This window comes from Leopardus geoffroyi, chromosome B1 (assembly GCF_018350155.1).
Source record: "Leopardus geoffroyi isolate Oge1 chromosome B1, O.geoffroyi_Oge1_pat1.0, whole genome shotgun sequence".
Classification (NCBI taxonomy): Eukaryota; Metazoa; Chordata; class Mammalia; order Carnivora; family Felidae; genus Leopardus; species Leopardus geoffroyi.
The window spans coordinates 34335475-34352903 of NC_059327.1; the positions used below are offsets into that span (position 1 = coordinate 34335475).

General features: G+C 43.3%; 1 pseudogene; it reads left to right on the forward strand.

Annotated features, from left to right (window-relative positions):
- The first annotated feature begins 427 nt into the window (after positions 1–427).
- LOC123596342 lies at positions 428–2438 on the forward strand (annotated as a pseudogene).
- The last annotated feature ends 14991 nt before the right edge of the window (positions 2439–17429 follow it).

Sequence of the window (17429 nt, forward strand, 5' to 3'; positions counted from 1 at the left end):
CTATCTGATCTACCCATTGAAGGGGGGTAACAGGTCAGGAGGGCTCATTAACATCCGCAGACCCTGCTTCATCTGGCTGCCGAGCCAGGCTCATCCTTAAAGACCCTGTGACTGCACCAGCCGTAGGAGCAGACCGGCTTGAACACCTTTATAGGCCGGACTTGCTGTGTCCTCATCCTACATCGAATCGAACATTTTAAATTTACCCACATCCCACACTATATAGGACTTCCACATGGTCACACAAGAGCTAGAAGCAGTTAACTCATTGATACAATGTTTTAAAGACATTTAATGAAGCAGTCACTTTTGAGTTGCTGTTTTTCTGTTCACAGTTTGAAACGAACACATTTCTTTTTGGGTTCCAAACATTCCCACTGTCCCCTACAAAGCCGGTCCTCTGAACGCAGTGTGTTTAATGCAGACAATGGCCTTGCACAGAGGAACACAGAAATGGCAGCGCTGGGCCAAATATGTGGTATGTCCAGCTCAAGATGTCTTCACCAACCATGGGCCACAATGTTTGAAATGAGGAAGACATCAGATTTCTAACACCTACTGGCCGTCAGTTTAATTTATATTATCTATTCCGTTTTCACAACACTCTTTGGTGTTTAAAATTATCATCCTCCTGTAAAGAGAGGGAAAATAAAGCCCAAAAGTTCTTAGTGACTTGTCCAAGGTCCCAAGGCCACAGAGCAGACTTTTGAACCCAGGGCGCATGGCCCCCAAATCCAGTTTCTAACTGAGTCCCATCTCCTGCAGGGAGTCACAGCTTGTCCTTCCTGACATTTAAAGTTAGAGAAGCGTTGCCAATTTTAATGATTACTTAATACTCTGTCCTTCGGAGGTCTGCTTACATTGTTTAAAAGCTAAGTCATTCATCTTTTTCCTGTCTTTATTTTTTGTCCAAAATGACTTTGTTAAGCTCTAAAAGGTACTCCTGATACAAGTGTTGTTTGTTTTTGTTTTGTTTTGTTTTGTTTTAAGGGGCTGGATTCCAATCACCTTCTCTTCTGTCTCTCAGCCTTACCTCTTATGAGGAATTTCTCCACTGGATGCTTACATCACACACCATCTGTTGAACTCATTTGTCACTTGGACCCCAGGGGTCTTATGCTTCTTGCTGTCTCCCTTAGCAGGGGGTCTAGTGGTAAGTTAGCCCTGGTTTCCAATTCCCTCTGCAAAGCTAACCAGTTGTGTCACCTTGGGAAAGTCACCCAACTTCCAAGTCTATTTATAACATGGAAACAATAGTTACCCTGCTTAGCTAAAGATGAGAGAGCAAGCTGATGCATATGTAAGTGCTTTGCAATCTAGAAAGTACTATGCACGCATGCAGGGTGGGTGATTAGCCAAAAGTATTGCTGACTGACGCTGACAGGAAAAGCAGGTTCCTGGGGTCGTTTGCCAAACTGAGAAAGTTCCTAGACTGTAACAATTTGACTACTACTGTGCTGGGCTTCCCAAGATCACAGCAGGTGAGTGAGCCAATGGATCAGCTATGATGCGACAGCCAGGTCAGTAATTGGGTCCCAGGAGAGCAAGGAAAAAATGTCAGGCTGTTGCACGCTTGTGAGACCCTTGTGAGCCTCCTGGCCCTCTCAAGAAATGAGATTGGAACTCAACCCCTGAGTGGTACTGTCTGATTGCCAAGCACCTAGAATGTTCTGAGAGGTATTGCCAACACTCAGGCACCTTGCCCTCAGCACTTACCTTAAGAAGGCATCACAGGTGCAAACACAGATGCCAATACACTAAGAGGGCATTTTGCCGAATCCTTTCTGAAAGCCCCACATTGTCTGAATGAAGAAAGGACTAACACACGATGAAAACTGGAGGAAATTGAGACAGGGGAACCTGACAGGGAAGGAGGCTCCTCGGCCAGAAGGAAGGGACAGGAAGGGAAAAATCAGATTCTCCAACTAGTAAATCTGGGTTTAACAATTCACCAGGAAAAAGTGAGCAGTGGGGCCGGGCTGAGAGGCTGTTCACAGAGCAAGTTGAAGATAAATGCCAGAGGACTTGGATCTCTGTTAAAGGACAGTATTCCAGTCACTGAACTCTCGGCAAGTGGACCTTTGGAAAGTCATGATCATCTTCGAAAAGGTCTTCCTTGTGTGAAAAGTGAACTTTTGCCTCGTCATCCTCTTGAATGATCAAGAAAAGAAATTTCCAGCTCAACCAAGATAAAATGAATTTTTCCACCCTGAGGATCATCCAGGGTCTGTTTGCTCTGCTCGAATTACAAACGGAATTCCAGGCAATGCAGCAGGTTCAGCGTCTTCCATTTCCTCCAAGCTCACACCTCTCACTGGATATTTTGAGGGGTAATGATGAGACTGTCGGATTTGAAGATATTCTTAATGACCCGTCACAAGGTGAACTAATGGGAGAGCCACACTTGATGGTGGGAATCTAAACTGGGTTTACTGTAACCTGTTGGGCTGTGCATGAAAATAGAGGGACGGCACCTTGTTTATAGTCATCTTGTTACTATGATTTGATGCACACAACATTAAAAGTACTGACACACGAGAAAAAAAAATTCACCGGGAAAATGTTTGCAATGGAAAAAGAATTCCCTCCGCAGCCTGACTCCAAATAAAAGCATTGCCACCACCTGTAATAGAATCGCGAGCAAAGAAAGCCACCTGCGCTCAAGGCTCAACACAGCCACACCCCAGTCTGCCCCCCAGTCTAAAGCCCATCTCTTTGGGGCGCCTGGGTGGCTCAGTCGTTTGAGCGTCTGACTTCGGCTCGGGTCATGATCTCGCAGCTCTGTGGGTTCGAGCCCCACATCGGACTCTGTGCTGACGGTTCGGAGCCTGGAGCCTGCTTCAGATTCTGTGTCTCCCTCTCCCTCTGCCCCTAGCCCACTCGCATTCTGTCTCTGTCTCTCTCAAAAATAAATAAACATTAAAAAAAATTAAAAAATAAATAAATAAAATAAATAAAACCCATCTCCTTGCCCTAGTCTACCTTCTACTCCAGCCAAGCAGCCCTCTTTTGGCTCTTTTCCAAACCTGCAGCTCCAGCTCACCATGGTCCCAGGTCTCCTAGAATGGCCTTCCCTTCACCCGCCCCCCTCAAAGCCAGTGTGCCCCCCAGTGGACAGTGGAAGAAAGAAAAGCAGCCAAGGACGCGTTATAAACCTCACACCCACGGGGACCCTCTGAGGAACCATGGAGTGCGTGCCGAGCATTGTCCTAATAAAGAGGAGAGGCTGGGGCCTGTGGCCAAGGAGTCCTGTCTCCTTGGAGGCTTCAACTCCCCCACCTTTGTTCTCCAGGCCATACCTGTCACAGCCGAGTGACCTTCTTCAGCTTCAGAGAAAGCCCTGAAGTAGCTAAGGGTTGACTCTTTTTTGATACCATGCATCCAAGGTCATAAGATCTGCCACAATGAGCATGAGTGTGCTTTCCCTATGCAACTAGACTGCAAGCTCCTTGAGTGCAAAGATCCTAAAAGGGGAATAAAAATTATGTAAATGGTTCCGACTGTAAATTAACATGATCTCGACTAAAAAGCTTTGAGATCGTTTCCTCTTTGTTGTTTTAACTTGATGGCATTTTACCAATTTTTTACGCCTATGCTCTCATCGAAAAATAAAACCCTTGGACCATGTATGGCAAAAACATCAGGGCAAAAACATCATGCCTGTGTCTATTACTGCCTTTGGGCTGTAATAAGACAGAAAGAGAAGTGGGGAAATCTTACTTTGGTCTGTCAGATTCTTGCTAACTCTCACTTTGCCCCTCCTTCAATACACAGGGTCAGAGCAGAGGGCCAAGTGACCTTGGGCAAGTCATTTCACCTCTCTGAGCCTCAACTTCCCCATCTGTAAAGCAGAGATACTAACTGCGCTGACATCACAGGGATATTGTCAGTATTAAACGTGATGGTGTTTGAAAAGATGCTTGGTAAACTGGAAAAGGCTATTCAAATATCGGGCATGATTGGAGCAGGCCTTACTAAGGGACCCTGGTGTGATCAGCCAGGTGGATGGCTTCCTGCTCTGAAAGACCCAGTCAGGCTCTATCCCACCTAAGTAAGGCCAGGTGCCCCATATTGCCTGGTATTGTTATGTACATAGGCACCAGGGGTCTTTCTCAGTGTCCTCTCCATGTCCCGCCGTGTACTTTGCATTTTGATAGTCCATTAAAAATGGTTCTCAACATCCCCCTGGAGAAGGCACAGCCCTCAGCAGGGCCCCAGTGGTTGTGCTGACTCCCCAAGTCGCAACACACATCCCCACCTTGACTTTCTCCATCCGACCTATGCTCATAGTTTAGAGTCAGCTTCACTCCAACTCTTCCATGAAACACTTTTCGGGCTTCTTTGCCCAAGCATTCCATAAGTTTTGTTGTTGTTTTTTGTTGGTTGTTGGTTTTGAGCACCTACTAGGCATTAGTACTGTGAGAGGTAAAGGGGGAGCAATGGTGAACCTATCAGGCTTGATCCCTCCCCTCGTGGATCTAGAGACCTTACTCATAATAATGGTCTGGAACGTAGACAGTTGGTCTTGTGAGTTTTTCCTTTATGGTTATTTCTTGCATGTACCTTGTATAGACCCAGCTTGAAAGGTAGATTTGAGTAGGCCTTTTTCGTACCCTCCTTCTCATAAGCAAAACGGTATGTGTGTGGCACATAGGTCAAAATACTTCGTGCCTCCTCTCTTGGCTGAAAGGCAAAGAAAGACATGGGGAAAGTTCCCAATCTACGATAGGTATTCAACCCAATGACCAATTGCAAAACTTTTAAATGCACGAGCACACCTTGATTCAGATACGAATTACCAGATAAAAAAAGGTTTGCTTTGAGGCCCCTAGACAAACATAAGTTAATGCAATTTCCTTTAGAGATGCTGCCATTTGAAAAATGGTGCAATAAGCTTCCAGAAGCTGAGCCAGAGGCGGGTTTCCAGTGTGAGGGGTGAGAGGAGATGTGGGATTCCTGCATTAATGAAAATCAGATGCCACCTTGTGGCCAGAAATAAAAATTCAAGAATTCCATTGGGCAAAAGAACGGATTGCTCTGGGAATCAAATATAGAATTGCATTCTCCAAGAAATCTGCTCTGTCCCAGTAGGGCTAGTGTGTTCCCACATTAACCCACAAAGCACATCTTTGCTCTAATCTATGATGTCTTACAGCCACAGTGCTTAATCATACACATCTGACAACTGCAAGCCTCCTAAAGCCCTCCTGCTGGGCTGTTATTTATTTTCTATTATTATCATTATTTTTTTAATCGAGCTGGCTGTCACCTCACCCAAACTCCAGTGTTGATTAACCCCTGAAAAACTCTCAGGGAAATTCTGGGATCTGAGGAGTAAAGATGACACAGAAGATATTTTCAAGGATATTAGGTGAAAGACAATTTTGTGAGCAAATAAAATTTCAGTAACAAGGGAATGAACGCTTTGCTAAAAGTTGTCTACATAGGAAGCAATTTTTAAATATTTTATCATTTATAATATTTATTTTTTGTGATGCTTTATAAATCAAATATGTACATTTTGTGACATTATTTTAAATTATTTTTCTTTTGTAAAATTGATCGTTTGTGATGGTCTTTAGCCACATATAAGTGACCAATTGTGACAGCATTGCAAAGTTCAGAATTTCTCTAAACTAAGAATTATTCAATAGAAAAAATCAATATAAAATAATCATGCCTTGTTGCAAATATAATTTGGATGACTTTTTTAAGTTTCGAAATGTGTCAATTACAGGGGCACCTGAGTGGCTCAGTCAGTTAAGCGTCCGACTTCACCTCAGGTCATGAGCTCCTAGTTCGTGAGTTTGAGCCTCATGTTGGGCTCAGTGCTAACAGCTCAGAGCCTGGAACCCGCTTCGGATTCTGTGTCTCCCTCTCTCTCTGCCCCTTTCCCACTCACACTGTGTCTCTGTTTCTCTGTCTGTCTCTCTCTCTCTCTCAAAAATAAACATTTAAAAAATTGAAAAAGAAATGCACCAATTACAAAACAGAGACTGTCAGAGTAGATCAAAAACAAGACTCAATTATATGTTGCCTACAAGCAACCCACTTTACATATAAAGACACATATAGATTAAAAGTAAACAGATGGAGAAAGATATACTGTGCAAAATTAATCAAAAGAATAAAGAAATAGCTATATTAATTTCAGGCAGACAGGACTTCAGAGCAAGGAAAGTTATCAGTCATAAAGAGGGGCATTACAAAATGATTAAAGGATCAGTTTTCCCAGAAGAGAAAACAATCCTTAATGTATATGTACCTAACAACAGAGCATCAAAGTACATAAGGCAAAAACTGAAAACGAGAGGAGAGATAGATAAATCCCCTACTGCAGTTCGCGGCTTCAGTACCCCTCTACCAGAAATAGATCTAGCAAGCAGAAAATCAGTACAGACATAGTTGAACTCAACAACACCATCAACTGGATATAATGTACATCTATAGACTAGTTCAGCCAACAACAACAGAATGCACATTCTTCTCAAGCTCACATAGAACATTTACCTAAAGTAGAACACATCCTGGGCCATAAAGCACATTTTCACAGAACTGTAAGAACAGAAATCACACAATGTCTGCTCTCAGACCATAGTGGAATTACCTTAGAAATCAATGACAGAAAGATAGCTGGAAAATACTTGGAGGTTAGACAACACATTTCTAAATAACACATGGGCCAAAGAAGAAATCTAAGAGAAATTTTAAAATATTTTGAACTAAATGAAGATTAATTAAAACAATTTATCAAAATTTGTGAGATGGAGTTACAAGAGATCTTGTTATACAACATCTGATAAAAGTCTCCATTCAGATACAGCTGAAAGAAAGTTAGAAGAAACTTCTCTTCCTCATGGCTCTGGGAGGCCCTGCCTGCCAGATCTTAGCTATAGCGGGAGTTGGCACCCTTCACAAGGTGGCTGATTCTCACAAAGGACATCATGAGCAGGATGATGCTGGGGCTTTTCCAAGGGGTTCTGCAGACCAGAGAGAAGGAGCAGAACAGATAGAAACAAGACACACCACACCATGGACCTCTCTGATGCAGGACAGAAACTCCACAAAGGCAATGTGCTTCCAAAAGACTTCTACAATGACCACCACACCCCAATCAGGCACTACTCACTACCTATGATGCAAAAGTTCTCATCACAACCACTGAGCCTCTGATAACACTAAATCATTACTGAGTGCTTAATAAGTATTCCAAACTTGAAACTCCTAATTTCCCATTGCATCACATTTTCCTCCCTTTTCCCCAGCTTTATCGAAGTATGTTCAGCAAATAAAAATTGTATATATTTAAGGTGAAAAAAAGTAATGGGATGCAGCAAAAGCAGCGTCTAGGGGGAAATTTATAGCACTGGATGCATCTATTAGAAATGAAGAAACTTCTGGGGCGCCTGGGTGGTTCAGTCGGTTAAGCGTCCAACTTCAGCTCAGGTCATGATCTCGCGGTCCGTGAGTTCGAGCCCCGCGTCGGGCTCTGGGTTGACGGCTCGGAGCCTGAAGTCTGCTTCCGATTCTGTGTCTCCCTCTCTCTCTGACCCTCCCCCGTCATGCTCTGTCTCTCTCTGTCTCAAAAATAAATAAACGTTAAAAAATAAAATAAAATAAAGCCATCAATTCCACTCTCTGTCATCACTTAAAAAAAAAAAAAAAGAAATGAAGAAACTTCTAAAACCAATCATCTAAGTTTCTACCTTAGGAAACTAAAAAAATAAGAGCAAATTAAATCCAAAGTAAGCAGAAGAAAAGAAATAATAAAAATTAATGCATAATTCAATGAAATAAACAAATCAATAAATAAGAATAGATGAAACTAAAAGCTAGTTCTTTGGAAATTAAGTCTCTAACCAGGTCAACTAAGAAAAAGAGAGAGATGGGGCGCCTGGGTGGCGCAGTCGGTTAAGCGTCCGACTTCAGCCAGGTCACGATCTCGCGGTCCGTGAGTTCGAGCCCCGCGTCGGGCTCTGGGCTGATGGCTCAGAGCCTGGAGCCTGTTTCCGATTCTGTGTCTCCCTCTCTCTCTGCCCCTCCCCCGTTCATGCTCTGTCTCTCTCTGTCCCAAAAATAAATAAACGTTGAAAAAAAAAAAAAAAATTTAAAAAAAAAAAAAAGAAAAAGAGAGAGGACATAGATTACTAATATTGTAAAAGAAAGAGGAAACATCACTACAGATCCCATGGACATTAAAAGAAAAATAAAGCATTACTATGAAAAACTGCATCTCCATACATTTGATAACCTAGATAAAATGGGCCATTTCCTTGAAAGACACAATCTACCAAAACCCACACAAGAAGAAATAGACTGTTTGAATAGACCAAATCTACCAAAGAAATTAAATCAATAATTAATAACTTTCCAAAACAGAAAATACCAGATCCAGGTGGGATTGCTAGTGAATTTAACCAAACATTTAAGGAATAAATTAAACCAGTTCTCTACCATCTCTCCTAGAAGATAGAAGCAGAGGGAATTCTTCCTAATTCATTCTGTGAGGCCAGTAGTAACCTAATACTAAAACCAGACAAAGACATCACAAGAAAAGGAAACTACAGACTAATGTGTCTCATGAACATAGATGCAAAAATCCTCAACAAAAGTTTAGAAAATAAAATCCAACAATGTATAAAAAGAATTATAAACCATGACCAAGCTGGTTCAACATGTGAAAATCAATTACTGTAATATATAACATTACCAGGCTAAAAAAGAAAAATCCCATTGATCATATCAATAGATGCAGAAAAAGCATTTGACAAAATCCAACACTCATTTGTAATAAAAACTCTCAGTTAACAAGGAATAGAGGGGAACTTCCTCCACTTAATGAAGAATATCTACAAAAAACCTCCAGCTAATCTAATAATTAATGGTGAGAAACCTGAAGCTTTCCCAATAAGATCAGGATCAAGGCAAAGATGTCTCCTACCACCACTCCTTTATAATATTGTGCTGGAAGTCCTAGCTGATGCAAAAAGAGAAGAAAAAGAAACAAAAGCTACACTGATTGGGAAGGAAGGAATAAAAGTGTCTATGTTCACAGATGATGTTACTGCTTGTGCAAAAAATCTGAAAGAATTGATTTTTTAAAACTCCTGGAACTAATAAGTGATAAAAAGGTTGCAGGGATACATGGTTAATATACAAAAGTCCATCACCTCCCTATATACCAGCAATGAAAAAAAAGGAATCTGAAATTCAAAACACAGTATCATTTACAGTAGCAACCCCCAAAATGAAATACTTAGGCCTAAATCTAACAAAATATGTACAAGACCTATCTGAGTTAAACTACAAAACCCTGATGAAGGAAATCAGAGAATTGAATAAGTGGAAGGATATTCTATATTCATGGATAGGAGGATTCAATACTGTTAAGATGTCAGCTTTTCCCAATGTGATCTATAGATTCAGTGCAATTTCAATCAAAATCCCAAGAAGTTATTTTGTGATATCAACATACTAATTCTGAAGTTCATAGAGACAGGCAAAACCCCAGAATAGCCAAGTCAGTATTGAAGGAGAAGAAAGAACAAAGCCAAATGATTGACATGACAAGATTTACTGTAAAGCTACAGTAATCAAGACAGTGTAGTATTGATGAAAGAATACGCAAGTAGATCAATGAAATGGAATAGGGAGCCCAGAAACAAAACCACTTAAATATAGTCAACTGATCTTCGGCAAAAGCACAAAGGCAGTACAATGGAAAAAAAAAAAAAAAAAAAGACAGTCTGTTCAACAATCGTACTAGAACAACTGGACATCCATATGCCCCAAAAGTTATCTAGACACAGACTATACACCCCACCCTTCACAAAAATTAACTCAAAATGGACCATAGGCCTAAATATAAAATGCAAAACTTGGAAAACTCCTCCGAGGTTACATAGGAGAAAACCTAGATGACACTGGGTTTATGATGACTTTTCAGATGTGACACCAAAGGCACAATCCATGAAAGAAATAGTCAATAAACTGGACTTTATTAAAATTAAAAATTTCTGCTCTGAGAAGGATGCTTTCAAGAGAATGAAAAGACTAGTCATTGACTGGGAGAAAATATTTCAAAAGACATATCTGACAAATGACTGTTATTCAAAATATACAAAGAGCCCACACAATTCAACAATGAGAAAATAAACAGCCCAGTTAAGAAATAGCCCTCAGACCTTGACAGCTCACCAAAAAAAAAGAGATATACAGATAGCAAACAAGTGTATGAAGAGACGCTCCAGATCATGCCATCAGAGAAGTGCAAATTAAGACGAGGTACAAATACACACCCATTAAAATGGCCAAGATCCAGAATACTGACAAGGATGTAAAGCAGCAGCAACTCTCCTTCACTGGTGGGAATGCAAAATGGTACAGCTCCTTTGGAGGACAGCTGGGCGGTTCCTCACAAAACGAAACATACTCTTACCAAACAATCCAGCAGTCACGTTCTTTTCAAACCAAAAGAGTGAAAAACTATTTCTTTTATTTTTTCAGTTTATTTATTTATTTTGAGAGAGAAAGCGCGAGTGGGGGAGGGGCAGAGAGAGAAACTGGTGGGGGGGGGGGGGAGAGAATCCCAAGCAGGCTCCATGGTGCCAGCACAGTGAGATCATGACCTGAGCTGAAACCAAGGATCAGACGCTTAACCGACTGAGCCAATCAGGTGCCCGTGAAGTTATTTCTACACAGAAAACTGCACACGATGTTTATAGCGGCTTTATTTGGAAGCAGCCAAGATGTCTTTCAGTTGGTGAATGGATACATAAACTGTGGTACGTCCAGACAATGGAGTATTATTCAGCATTAAAAAGAACGAGACATCAAAGCCATGCAAATAAATGGAGGAAACTTACATGTATATGAACTAAGTGAAAGAAGCGTCTCTGAAAAGACTACACACTTGACTCCAAGTTATAGGACATTGTAAAAAACGGCAAACTATGGGAACAGTAAATAGATCAGTAGTTGCCAGGGGTTAGGGGAAGGGAGGGATAAACAGGCAGGGCACACCAGATTTTAGACCAACAAAACTACCCCACATGATACTATAACAATGGACACACATCATTATGTCTGTCCAAACCCATGCGCAACACCAAACACAAACCCTGATGTAAATAAACTAAAGTCTTTGGGAGATATTGATGTGTCAGTGTAGGTTCATCAATTGTAACAAATGCACCACTCTGGTGGGATGTTAATAATGAGGGAGGCTGTGCATGGGCAGGGACAGGTGGTAGATGAAACTCTGTCCTTTCCTCACAATTTTACTGTGAACCTAAAACTATTCTAAAAAATTAAGTATATAGATACATAAAATTTTAAGTTTAAACGTATAGTCTCTGCAATAAAAAAGAAGCCACAGAAAACCCACATGGTGCCTTCCTAGTCATACACTAGGTGAAAACAAGGGTATTACTACTATCACATTCCCCAAGCTGCAGGCACTTGATACATTATGACTTATTTTGTTTCAAGCATTGTGCTGAGCCTAGAGTTCAACACACAGCAAACAGTCCTCAGAATTTAGGTAGACATATCGGCAATTAAATTATTTAATTCCAGTTGTCCAGAGATGTAGCCATTGAAAGCATATGAAAGAGAAGGATGCGAAGTACACTTACATCCATCCTTTTCCGACACCAAGTTCCTGGATTTCTGTATTTTATTTGTACAGGAAATGAGAAGCAAATGGTGGTAAAGAAAAATGATAATGAATGATTCTTTGTGGCAGGTGGGCTAAAAGGTCGGTGAAGATCCTCTTTCCAATCCCATATAAAAAGCATGTGATCATACTTTAATTACAGACTTAGACACTGCTTAGAGCCTATATGATATGAATATAAGCTGTTGCAGCTTAAGGAACTATTACAGGACATCTGGCCCAACCCTTTCATTTTGCAGATGAGGAAACTGTAGACCGGAGAGATTAAATGATTTGCCCAAAGCCCCTCAAGATTGCCCAACCAGTCAGCGACCTGCAGGACTGGTGTCCAGGCCTTTACACATGCTGACCCATCTACTGTGTGCGCAATGGTTAAAATGTACCAGACCAAATAAATTACTTCATTATAGCAACAAATAAAATTAACCGCGTATTAGCATTCACTAGAAGATAATTGTATGCTTTTCACATATGTTTTTTTTAACTTGCTGATCTTAAAAACAAAAGAGTTCTAGAGGCCAGGGTGGAAACTCAAGACAAACACAAAGGTTTTGATCTAAGTCATACCAGCAAAAAGTAATCTCTTCAAAATAGGAAGCTGGATCAGATGAAGCATGACGGTAAGACTCTAAGAACATTTGCATATGAGTGCTCTTGGCAACCCTCCCTCATTGGAACACCACCATGAGGCTTAGAACCTCAGGCTCCATTCTGTGTGAAGGAGGTTTTTCTACCATGCGAATAATGGGCTCAGGGTCTGGTATAGTCTTTCCATCTAGAACATTCTTTTTTCCTGGCTGCTCCTCTCAGTATGATTGCTGTTTCAGTACCATGAACCATGAACCCCTTAATGTATAATTTAACCAGATTAAGAGATGAGGTCATACACATACAACTGCCTGAAGATTGTGAATTGACCATAAAGTTTCACTATTATGGATGTAAACCAAACCATGAATAGGATCATTGGAAATGCTAGAACATAAGCAAGTACCAAAGGAAGCTGTTGGCACTTGGGTCTTACTTACCAGCTTCTAGGCTCGTGATGTTTTTTCAGTCTTGGGCCCAAGGCAATTGAAATTTGGACATTGCCTTCAATCCTTGGGTATTTTTGTTGCCTGGGACTCTCATGATTGGAAGTACGTACCATAAAGCGGTACTCCTTAAAACCTCGTGAAGCCCAGTGCTACACAAAATTAGGGCATTATGGGTTTTTCAGGAAAGTTTGCATATTATTTTATTACAAATATTACACAGTTACAATTAGGGAAAGGGAGAGAATTTGCTGAAATATTTCACTCACATGGTTACATTAAGCTCAGAATATAAATCTTGGGATAATATTTGTCGCCTGTCAACCTAAGCTAAAGGCATCCACCAAGAAAATATTCTCACTATTCAGCAGAAAGCCGGAATCCACTTCCACAAATCCATAGACAGATGAGAGCATATGTTCACAGTATTACTTTTCATTTCTTCTTAAGCTACCTCTTCCCTAAAGGCAGCCACCACAAGGGCCAGTATGACAATAATGAGGAACCCAGATATCCACGGTGCCTCCCTCTGTGGCTCTGGGCCTCATGAAGCTTCAGCTACGTTCTGCTTCATTCAGGAAGAGCTTTCAGCAGTGAGTCCTTCACAACAACAGAAATTCATGAGGACTCGAAAGCAATGACAGGCTTCAATGGCCATGGGTCAAGGACAAAAAACACTGCCAGTATCATCTGGATTTATATTTTTTCTTCTCATAGAGGAGTTTCAGTAAACAGTGAACACGGGCTGGGCTGTCCCTCCTACCACGGCACGTGTGTTCTCTTAGCCCATGGTTCCCCCCAGGTTCCCCACCACCAATGGAAAACGCAAGGTCATGACTGCCACGGGTAAATAAGAACCTAAGCAAAGAGCTTCCTTACGAAGCTTTGTCAACAGAAACCTGGAATTCTCAAGTGTCATCTCATATCCACATGTTCACCAAAGAAAGCACACATGTTCTCCCAAATAATATTACTTTTAGGAGGCAAGGCTAGAAAAGTAAGCTTGGAATTATTCTCAAATTGTATACACATACTGGGGGGTCCGAATTTTAAGTGTCTGGCTGGAGACCCTTCATGAATTTTCCTTCCTTCCCACTAAACTACTAGGATAGCCTGAATGTTCTGCAAATCATTTAACTTCTTGATAGATACCCAGTTTGTTTCCAGCTTTTGACTTTCATGAATAATCCTGGGAAGTGCATTTTAGTGTCCTTCTCTGCTTATCACCTTGGGAGGCTACTGGAAATTTTTTTTTTTTTTTTTTTTTTTTTTTACATTTACTCATTTTTGAGAGACGGAGACAAAGCATGAGTTGGGGAGGGGCAGAGAGAGAGGGAGACACAGAATCCGAGGCAGCCTCCAGGCTCTGAGCTGTCAGTACAGAACTGACTCGAGGCTCGAACTCATGATATGAGATCATGACTGGAGCTGAAGTCGGATGCTCAGCTGACTGAGCCACCCAGGTGCCCCATGGCTACTGGAATATTATGTCAGATACATTAGGAACGGCAGTGGGAGGGAAAGCAGCTGAACTGCAAAGGTGGGGTTTAGAAGGGAACCAGAAAAGGCAAAAGTAAGGAGGGGAAAACAAACCAAGGACAAAGAGGACAAGAGCAAGGAGAAAAATCTGGGAATTTTTAAAAATGGTTTTAGCTATTTTTACATTACAAAGAAGCAGGTAGAACCGATGACTCCTCCCCTTTCGTGGAAGCCTCACCTCTTGGCAACCTTCGTCATGTTCTGACCACTCCAGTGTCTCCCAGTTCCTATTTCTCTCATGATTACATTAATTTTTTTTAATGTTTTATTTTTGAGAAAAAAAGTGCAAGCCGGGGAGGGGCAGAGACGGGGGAGGGACAGAGGATCTAAAGTGGGCTCCGTGCTGACAGCAGTGAGCATGATGTGGGGCTCAAACTCCCAAACCGTGAGATCATGACCTGAACCAAAGTCGGACGCTCAACCAATGGAGCCACCCAGGTGCCCCTATTTCTCTCATCATTAAATATGAGCATTCCACAAGGTTCTTGTTCTCTCTCTGGGCTCTCATCTGTGTGCATGGCTTCTTCAGCCATCATACCCCTTCAGGTAATGGTCGAATCCTTAGCCCTGGTTCCAGTTTTTCTCCTGAGCACTGTAATTAATTCTCCACCTCTGGTAGGTATCTCCACCTCCGAGGTCCCACAGGCCTTCCAAACTCAACAGGACTTCAGAAGCTTGCTAAATACAATTAACAATGATGGTTGCTCTTATGCAGAATGGGGGAAATGTTAGTTTGGGGGGCTATGGAGACAAGAGTGAATGAACAGCAGTCTCAGTTCTCATGGGGCACCCATTCCGGACAGACGGTAACAAAAGTGCAAAGTGAGGTAGGCCCCAGCGCTCGAGGCCAGGTGCTGATGAGAAAGAGAGAGATCACATTTGATACAAGAATCAGGATGGACCGCAATGGGGTAGTAAGTGCCATCGTCAGGGCACCTTAAAGATAGGACTTGGATGGGCAGAGAAGGGAAGTGGGGAAGAAGCAGGAGAGGGAGGAGGACATTCCAATGAGAACAAAGTTCTGGAAGGAAGGTAGCACTGACCTGTTCAGGAGACCGAGACCTAGGATCTCAAACATCCATCCTGCTATCCTATCCCGTTTCTCTTTATTCCTTTACACAAGAAGCTAAATCGGACACTGGCATATGTTGGGGAGCCTATTCTTAAGTTCAACAGGCCACGGGGAACCCTCAAAGGTTTTGAGCAAGTGAGTAGCATGGTAAGCCTCTGGCAGCAGGAGAAAGGAGTCTCTTGGGGCTGGGGAACAAGTACTAAGATCTGAGAGATCTCCAGTAGGCACCTGGCCATTGGGATCTGGAGTTCAGGAGAGAAGTCGGGGTGCTATATCCCATATCTGGGAGTCATCTTTCCAGAGGGCCCAGCTGAAGCCGTGAAAGCAGACCAGCACCAAACAGGGATGGAGAGACAGGAGGCCCAAAGGCAGAAGCTTCCCAAATAGCCATCCCTAGGTGGCCCAGAAAGGAACCGAAGCTGGTAAGGGGAGCCAGAGATGGTAGTAAAGGTGGGTGGCCGGGAGGAAGGCAGGGAAACAGAAGCCAAGAGAGGGAAGCTAAAGAAGCAGCTGTTAGCCAAGAGCTCGGAGCCATGGGCTCGCGCATGCCCAAGGAGAACCAGGACTAGGAGAGCCGGATGGATGTCGAGACAAGGCACCAGCTCGGCCACCACCTGATATTTCTCCCAGCCAGTTCTCCCTCTCGACACCACCCCTGCTCTCAGACAGCAAGTCCTCGTTCTCGTCTTGCCCTACAGTCATGCACCTCCCAAGCCCTGCTGATTCCACACTTACCCTCTCATCAGCTGCGCACTCTGTCCCAGTCGCCCTTGCCTTTTCCCTTCACTATCCCTCTTCTGGGCAATTTCACGGTGGCACCAAAGCGACCATCTCCTGGCCTCCCCAGTATTCCTTCTTCACTCCAGCCTCTCCACTTCCTCCAGATGACTCTTTCTAAAGCCAAGCTCATGGTGTCCTCTGCTCCAAGACCCTTCGTGGCTCCCCATTACCTACTGACGAAAGGTCAAAGCTGACGGCAGTCAAAGCTCCTATTTGCAATTTACCACTAGGGCACCCTGCACAATGCTCAGATGGCTGCAAACTCGGCTGTTTTCCCTACTTGTCCTCATGATTCTTAAGCCACTCACCGCATTCTGCAATCGACCGAAGACAACTCTTCATTTCCCTGCGAGCAGTACTAGCACTCCCTTCTCCCGGAGGTTGTGTCTCTCTCTTGTACAACTCTGGGCTTGCAACATTCTTCTCTGTTTGTTCATTAAGGTCCCTCTTGTGGGTAGTACTGGCGTCTCTCCCGGAAGGGGCAGCTGACCAACTGGAGGCCACGGGAACTCAGACGGAAAGGAGACGTAGGCCCAGCAGGAAAGGGAACCCCCTTCCCTTCATGGCTTTTCTTGGGCTGGAGTGTGAGGAGCGTGGAGGTGCTGGAGAGGACTCCTGAGTGGTGAAGACGGCCTCTGCCACAGGAGGAACCGAGGGGGCCAGCACTAGAAGGCACGCAGGCTGAGCATGACAAGTTTATCTCCTTCCCTTCTCTCGGCACACGTTTACTAAAACACCTGCCACGTGCCAAGAGCTGCGTGCCAGCCGTGGTGGGCTGGGAAGAAAAGCCCTGATTCATAGCATTTGCCTATTTCTGTGGCTAAACATTCCTACCATTGCCGATTTCAAGCTAGCAACGTGACAGTACTGAAGGCGAAGCTGGGAAGAAACGCACTTTGCATCACTGGTAGGGACACGGCCGTGAGTAAGAAAGAGGCTCAAGTAAGCCGCGGTCGCGGAGCCTGGTCTAACGGCATCTCGTTTCTGTTTTACTTCCACGTCTTCCCTTCTATTCTATGAGCTCAGGCCGGAGAGGGCGGAAGCCACATCTCACGCTTGGCTATTTTCCCCACAGCACCAGGCACGGTGCCCTGCTCGAGGGACACACTGCAGACTGGGCGGCAGATGGATGTCGTGGGGGCAGGGAGAGGATTGTCTGCCAAATGGATGCGCATGAGCTGCAAACGCATACCGGCATACCGGCCGTACCTGCCCCCTATCCCAGCGAGTGCAATCACCCACCAGCCACGGGTGAACTTCGAGTTGGCCTTTGGTAAGATTACACAGCTGCAAGTTTATCTCACGCCTTCTGCGCCCTGTGGCCCCT